Consider the following 7,942-nt stretch of genomic DNA (forward strand, 5'->3'; position numbering starts at 1 on the left):
CCGAAGCAGCGTGGACCAGGGGAGGAACACACTTTTCATGGAAACGTAAGGCATCCATGACTGCCATAACGTAAGCCGCCGCTGTGCGCGTATACCCGTTCCCCGTAGGGAGGAGCAAGCCGCCGCTTAGAGACGAAACATAAAGTGTCCTCATTCCACATAGGGCAAGCTGGATGAATCCATTTTACCCAGGACGGCCGAAGCGGCGTGGACCAGGGGAGAACTGAACTTTATGCTTCACACCACAGTAAGTCTTCGTGTCCTCTTCCACATAGGGCAAGCTAGAACTAACTATCTTACCCAGGACTGCCGAAGCAGCGTGGACCAGGGGAGGAACACACTTTTCATGGAAACGTAAGGCATCCATGACTGCCATAACGTAAGCCGCCGCTGTGCGCGTATACCCGTTCCCCGTAGGGAGGAGCAAGCCGCCGCTTAGAGACGAAACATAAAGTGTCCTCATTCCACATAGGGCAAGCTGGATGAATCCATTTTACCCAGGACGGCCGAAGCGGCGTGGACCAGGGGAGAACTGAACTTTATGCTTCACACCACAGTAAGTCTTCGTGTCCTCTTCCACATAGGGCAAGCTAGAACTAACTATCTTACCCAGGACTGCCGAAGCAGCGTGGACCAGGGGAGGAACACACTTTTCATAGAAACGTAAGGCATCCATGACTGCCATAGTGCGTAAGCCGCCGCTGTGCGCGTAAACCCGTTCCCCGTAGGGAGGAGTCAAGCCGCCGCTTAGAGACGAAGTATTAAGTGTCCTCTTCCACATAGGGCAAGCTAGAATGAACTATCTTACCCAGGACCGCCGAAGCAGCGTGGACCAGGGGAGAACTGAACTTTATACTTCACACCACAGTATTGAGTAATGTGCCCTCTTCCACATAGGGCAAGCTGGAATGTTCCATTTTACCCAGGACGGCCGAAGCGGCGTGGACCAGTGGAGGACTACACAATCATGAGGTTTGATATCGACTTGTGTGTTTCAATAGGGTACCGATGGTATGTTTTGAACCGATTTGATTTAGCCATTCTGAAGTCATCACTTGGTTGAAGCGCTGAACTAGGGAGGGGCATCGTTTACATATATATTGGTTTTTGCATGCTCTACTAGGTTAATGTCATGAGGTTGGCTATCGAGCATGCCCAAGTGATGACTTGATTGTGTGCTTGCTTGAATTCTTCACATTTCATACCATCGGTTAGTTGTCGAATCATTCCTCGATCATAACCTTCGTTCTTGGTTCATGTATGCTCTCTTCCACATAGGGCAAGCTAGAATTAACTATCTTACCCAGGACCGCCGAAGCAGCGTGGACCAGGGGAGAACTATACTTTGTCTTGTATGCCCTCTTCCACATAGGGCAAGCTAGAATGAACTATCTTACCCAGGACCGCCGGAGCAGCGTGGACCAGTGGAGGACTATACTTTGTTCATTACACCACAGTATTAAGTATGGTGTCCTCTTCCACATAGGGCAAGCTAGAATTAACTATCTTACCCAGGACCGCCGAAGCAGTGTGGACCAGGGGAGGACTATACTTTATACTTCACACACTAGCCATATTGAAGTCATCACTTGGTTGAAGCACTGAACTAGGGCGAGTCTATCGTTTACTTTGCATTGGGATAATACGCTGCATGCTCTCTTAGGTTAATGTCATGTGGTTGGCTATAGAGCATGCCCAAGTGATGACTTTGTTTCAAGCTCAACAGGTAGGGTATTGAGTCCTCTTCCACATAGGGCAAGCTAGAATTAACTATCTTACCCAGGACCGCCGGAGCAGCGTGGACCAGGCGAGGACTATACTTTATACTTCACACCACAGTATTGAGTACGACTTGCATAAAGCCCCTAATGAGAACCACGAGGGCTCTCTCAATGTAGAACCACAAGGGCTCTAGTACCGATTCTCTCGGTACGGCTTGGTCCGTGTTCCTTTATGCTTGTACTCGCGGAAAGTCTCAACCCGGAGGTCTTGACTTTGATTGTCATAGTTGCACTACGACGGGGCATTCGACCATTGCTGATCGAACACCCCTGATTCACCATCTTTCGGATAGGAGGTGCGCCCACCTCCGACGCGGAAGTCTCAACCCGGAGGTTCGGACTTAGAGTTTTTCCCATTTAAAAGTTTTTCTCTTAGCCATACTGAAGTCATCACTTGGTGAACGATTGAACTAGGGCGGGTTAATCGTTTATAGGTATCATGTGGTTTGCATGCTCTCTTAGGTTAAGGTCATGTGGTTGGCTATCGAGCATGCCCAAGTGATGACTTTGTTTCACGCTTGCTTGATTTCTTCATGATTCCCTGTTATATAGTGTATTCATTCGAGAACAGGGAATCTTTGGTTTTGCTCAACAGGTATTGGATGTCAACTTGGTATCTAGATCGCATTAAGTCTCAACCCTTAGGTTCGGACTTGTATAGTGACATCTTGTTACGGTCTTGAGTCTCAACCCGCAGGTTCGGACTACTTAGTGTTTGATCGAATATAATATGGCAACTTGTGCCTAAGTCTCAACCCGCAGGTTCGGACTTCTGTTTATTTGGCCAATGTATGTATAAGGCAACTTGTGCCTAAGTCTCAACCCGCAAGTTCGGACTTGTGTATTTGTTCGAAGTCATGTATAAGGCAACGTGTGCCTAAGTCTCAACCCGCAGGTTCGGACTTGTTAGTGTTTCGTCAACTTTCATATGGCAACTTGTGCCTAAGTCTCAACCCGCAGGTTCGGACTTGTGTATTTGTTCGAAGTCATGTATAAGGCAACTTGTGCCTAAGTCTCAACCCGCAGGTTCGGACTTGTGTATTTGTTCGAAGTCATGTATAAGGCAACTTGTGCCGAAGTCTCAACCCGCAGGTTCGGACTTCTATAGTGTTTCGTCAATTATCATATGGCAACTTGTGCCGAAGTCTCAACCCGCAGGTTCGGACTTCTATAGTGTTTCGTCAATTATCAAATGGCAACTTGTGCCGAAGTCTCAACCCGCAGGTTCGGACTTCTGGAAGGATCACTTGGCCACTAATGATCCTTCCGCAGGTTCACCTACGGAAACCTTGTTACGACTTTTACTTCCTCTAAATCATCAAGTTCGGTCAACTTCGATAAAGCAGACGCGGTTCACGAGGATCCAGCGAACGATCATCTCCAAAGACCTCACTAAATAATCCATCGGTAGTAGCGACGGGCGGTGTGTACAAAGGGCAGGGACGTATTCAACGCTGGCTGATGACCAGCACTTACTAGAAGTTCCGAGTTCATATGGACCATTGCAATCCATAATCCCTACTAAGTGAGTATTTGAGTGATTTCCCGTTCCTCTCGGAATAGGAGACACGCTGCTACCCACATTGTAGCACGCGTGTAGCCCAGAACATCTAAGGGCATCACGGACCTGTTATCGCTCGATCTCATTTTGCTAAACACAAATTGTCCTGCTAAGCAGCGTACCGTAAGTGCACTTGCGCACACGAACAGCGAAGGTGTCAGGTCATACTCCACCGAAAGGTCCTAACCCGTTCCAATCGGCATCGACGCATTAACGCTGACTGCGTTCTAGTTAGCATATGTGAGTCACGTTCGTTATCGGAATTAACCAGACAAATCAATCCACGAACTAAGAACGGCCATGCACCACTACCCTTAAATTTGAGAAAGAGCTATTAATCTGTCTCACCTCCATAAGTTCGGACCTGGTAAGTTTTCCCGTGTTGAGTCAAATTGAACCGCAAGCTCCATTTCATTGTGGTGCCCTTCCGTCAATTCCTTTAAGTTTCAACTTTGCAACCATACTTCCCCCGGAACCTGACTTTGGTTTCCCGGAAGCTACTGAGAGCACCTGGTTGTAGCGTCTCCCAATTGCTAGTTGGCATCGTTTACGGTTAGAACTAGGGCGGTATCTAATCGCCTTCGATCCTCTAACTTTCGTTCTTGATTAAAGAAAGCATCCTTGACAAATGCCTTCGCTTTAGTTAGTCTTACGACGGTCTACGAATTTCACCTCTCGCGCCGTAATACTAGTGTCCCCAACTACTTCTGTTAATCATTACCTCCGGTCTGAGTACAAACCAATGAAAGATTAGACCAAGGTCGTATTCCATTATTCCATGCAAGATTATTCTAGGGCGTTTGGGCACCCTGCTTTAAGCACTCTAATTTGTTCAAGGTAAACGTGAGCGGTCGAGCTCTATGTTACACTTGCACCCGTTGAAGGGCACACCATGACACAGACTTGGTGCCCTACCACACCATTGAGTCGCAACCAGATTCCGACTTGGCCCACCGACCACGGGTTGACCGGGTCGGCGGAGCCGGACTGTGTTGGACAAGTATCAACTTCGAACGTTTTAACCGCAACAATTTTAATATACGCTAGTGGAGCTGGAATTACCGCGGCTGCTGGCACCAGACTTGCCCTCCACTTGATCCTCGTAGAAGGATTTATGCTCTACTCATTCCAATTATGAAACATCATTAAAGAGTTTCATATTGTTATTTCTCGTCACTACCTCCCCGTCCCGGGATTGGGTAATTTACGCGCCTGCTGCCTTCCTTGGATGTGGTAGCCATTTCTCAGGCTCCCTCTCCGGAATCGAACCCTGATTCCCCGTTACCCGTTGCAACCATGGTAGTCCTCTATACTACCATCCATAGTTGATAGGGCAGATATTTGCGAGATCTGTCGTCGGTGCGAGACCATACGATCAGCATCATTATCCAGACTTCAACTCAATGACACGGAGAACCCGCGATTGGTTTGACTAATAAGTGCACCAGTTCCCGCGAGGGTCCTGGCATGTTGCATGTATTAGCTCTAGATTTTCCACAGTTATCCAAGTAACTAGGTTGATGATCTCGTAAATTATAGCTGTTATACTGAGCCTTATGCGGTTTCACATTAAATCTGTTTGTACTTAGACATGCATGGCTTAACCTTTGAGACGAGCGTATATTACTGGTAGGATCAACCAGAATTCCGACTTTGCGTTCGAATGTTCATTGTCCCATTGCACCCGGAGGAGCAAACACCACGTTCTATATGTTGTCAAGTCCGGTAGCACACGGGAGGCGAGCCCCCGTGCGAACCTCATTGCCCTCGTATCACACACACCCGATGCACCGGACAGGCACTTGAGCGGCATTCGACTCCGCTAAGCGCACGTGCGCCCGATTGTGCATGCGCTGACGGGGCCTTCATACCCCTACCACAGCGACCTTATGCCAAACTTCCATGAATACTTAGGTGAGCTGACAAGGGCCTTCATTTCCCTACCATCAACTAAAGGACACGCTAGGCGCGTCCGATCATTGCAACTGCGGGGCTTTCATACCCCAATCACCACAGTACGCAATTCACCAGAGTTTAATCACAACCCCCCCGGACATGGCACACTATTAACTTGCAACAAAACTTAGTGTGTGCCGGGCACATCGGTTCCACAAAATCATTCCCGATGTACCCCAATTGGGGTTGTGAACGCATCCATGGTCCTCTGACACACCCAACCAAGCGTGGATACTACATACCTCAAACACCCAGTACACTAACAGACAAATCAATATATGGTTGCTTTCCCCCAGACATTTGCCAATCACTTGGCACCCGGACGGGAACTCGCTCCTGATTGCGCCATTGCCACCCATTTGCCAAGAGCGAGTTCTGTATGTAGATTTCATTTGGAAAGACAACCGTGTACTGGATATTCTATCCGACGATTACAGATGACGAGTACGAGACTCGACTACACTCACGGATAATACATTTTGGGTCGAGATTGCTTTCGGGGTTTTCGATTGGTCTTGCGCTTTAAACGTATAACTTTGACTTGTGGTAACCTCGGTATGTTAGTCGATCACGTGGTTGTGAACTGGGTAAGGGTGGGCAATCTGTTCACTTGCACTCTGGGTAGGAATATGGTGAGCGCTATAGGTTAAAGATCATGGTATGGTTCCATCGTGATGACTTTCGCTAGATAGTAGTATGTTTGGATAGTTATAACGTTTTTGGCCATTTGTTCATAGTGTTCGGTCCATTGAGGAATTCGATTGGTCTTTGCTTCACACACGTGGTCGATCACTTGGATGTGAACTAGGGTGAGATTAAGGTGTTCACTAGTGCTCTTCGGTTTTGGATCAGTAATGAGCACTTGATTGGTTTCGCATAATATGTATCCATAGTGATGACTCTTTCCAGCTTAAGATTTCGTTACCAGTTTCGAATCCTCCCCACGTTCGCTTTTACTTGGTTAGGTTTTCGAGTGTAGATTTGAAAGCAATCTCATGTATGTATCCCATCTGATATAAGCCACTGACAGTTCATGTCACCTCGTTCAACTCTCGCTGGGTCACAGAAGTATGTTACTGCGCCCATTATCCCTACTCGGATAGGTTCGGTTCGTTCGTTTTATACTACGGTGAGTAAACTCAATTTGTGCATCGCATAGCCATGGAAAGCAAGCTTTCGCGGGCCTCTTCGACTGTTTTGATACGAGCTGTGCCCGTGATGCTTGTCATCCCAGGATACTAGACCCCTTTGGACGACCGCATGACCATCAGAAAGTAAATTCCACGTTCGATTTGGGGTGTGAACCCCGAACATAAAGTCTTTGTGTAGAACCACGAGGGCTCTATAGTACCGATTCTCTCGGTACGCTTGGTCCGTGTTCCTTTATGTTCGTACTCTTGTGTGTATAATATTCATGTTCGATTTGGGATATTTGCTACTGTCACCGTTTGAGTACCATGGGGCTTGAACCCCTAACATAAAGTCTTTGTGTAGAACCACGCGGGCTCTGTAGTACCAATTCTCTCGGTACGCTTGGTCCGTGTTCCTTTATGTTTGTACTCTTGTGTGTATAATATTCATGTTCGGTTTGGGATATTTGCTACTTTCACCAGGGTCCCGTTCTTCATACAAGTCTGCCTTGCTAATGTGGTAACTTTATAGTGTAGTTCTGACATCCCAATTTTGGGACTTAGCCGATTTTTCATGTATTTCCATATGACCCGTAGGGTCCCTTTCTTCATACAAGCTTGCCTAGGGCGATCGGTCAAAACTTGTCTTACTATTCGATTGGTCTTCGCACTTTCACCCTAGGCAGTTCGCCTAGGTCTGTCTTCTTGAGGAGGCCGAAACCCGAAATAAGGAGGTCCAGCCGACCCTGAAAACCTCCCCTGTCTTAACTACACTAACCCGATTTTTCAGGGTCCTCAGCGCCATACAACTTTGCCTAGGTCACTTGTACTCTTGACTTAGGCCATCTGACTTGGTCCGTGTTTCTTCCTAGGGTTCACCTAGGTACTTTGCCTTGCTTCATGTGGTAACTTTTTAGTGTAGTTCAGACATCCCAATTTTGGGACTTAGCCGATTTTTCATGTATTTCCATATGACCCATAGGGTCCCTTTCTTCATACAAGCTTGCCTAGGGCGATCGGTCAAAACTTGTCTTACTATTCGATTGGTCTTCGCAGTTTCACCCTAGGCAATTCGCCTAGGTCTGTCTTCTTGAGGAGGCCAAAACCCGAAATAAGGAGGTCTGGCCGACCCTGAAACCTCCCCTGTCTTAACTACACTAACCCGATTTTTCAGGGTCCTCAGCGCCATACAACTTTGCCTAGGTCACTTATACTCTTGACTTAGGCCATCTGACTTGGTCCGTGTTTCTTCCTAGGGTTCACCTAGGTACTTTGCCTTGCTTGATGTGGTAACTTTTTAGTGTAGTTCTGACATCCCAATTTTGGGACTTAGCCGATTTTTCATGAATTTCCATATGACCCATAGGGTCCCTTTCTTCATACAAGCTTGCCTAGGGCGATCGGTCAAAACTTGTCTTACTATTCGATTGGTCTTCGCAGTTTCACCCTAGGCAATTCGCCTAGGTCTGTCTTCTTGAGGAGGCCAAAACCCGAAATAAGGAGGTCTGGCCGAC

The sequence above is a fragment of the Anopheles coustani genome (genome assembly GCF_943734705.1).
Source record: "Anopheles coustani chromosome X unlocalized genomic scaffold, idAnoCousDA_361_x.2 X_unloc_98, whole genome shotgun sequence".
NCBI lineage: Eukaryota > Metazoa > Arthropoda > Insecta > Diptera > Culicidae > Anopheles > Anopheles coustani.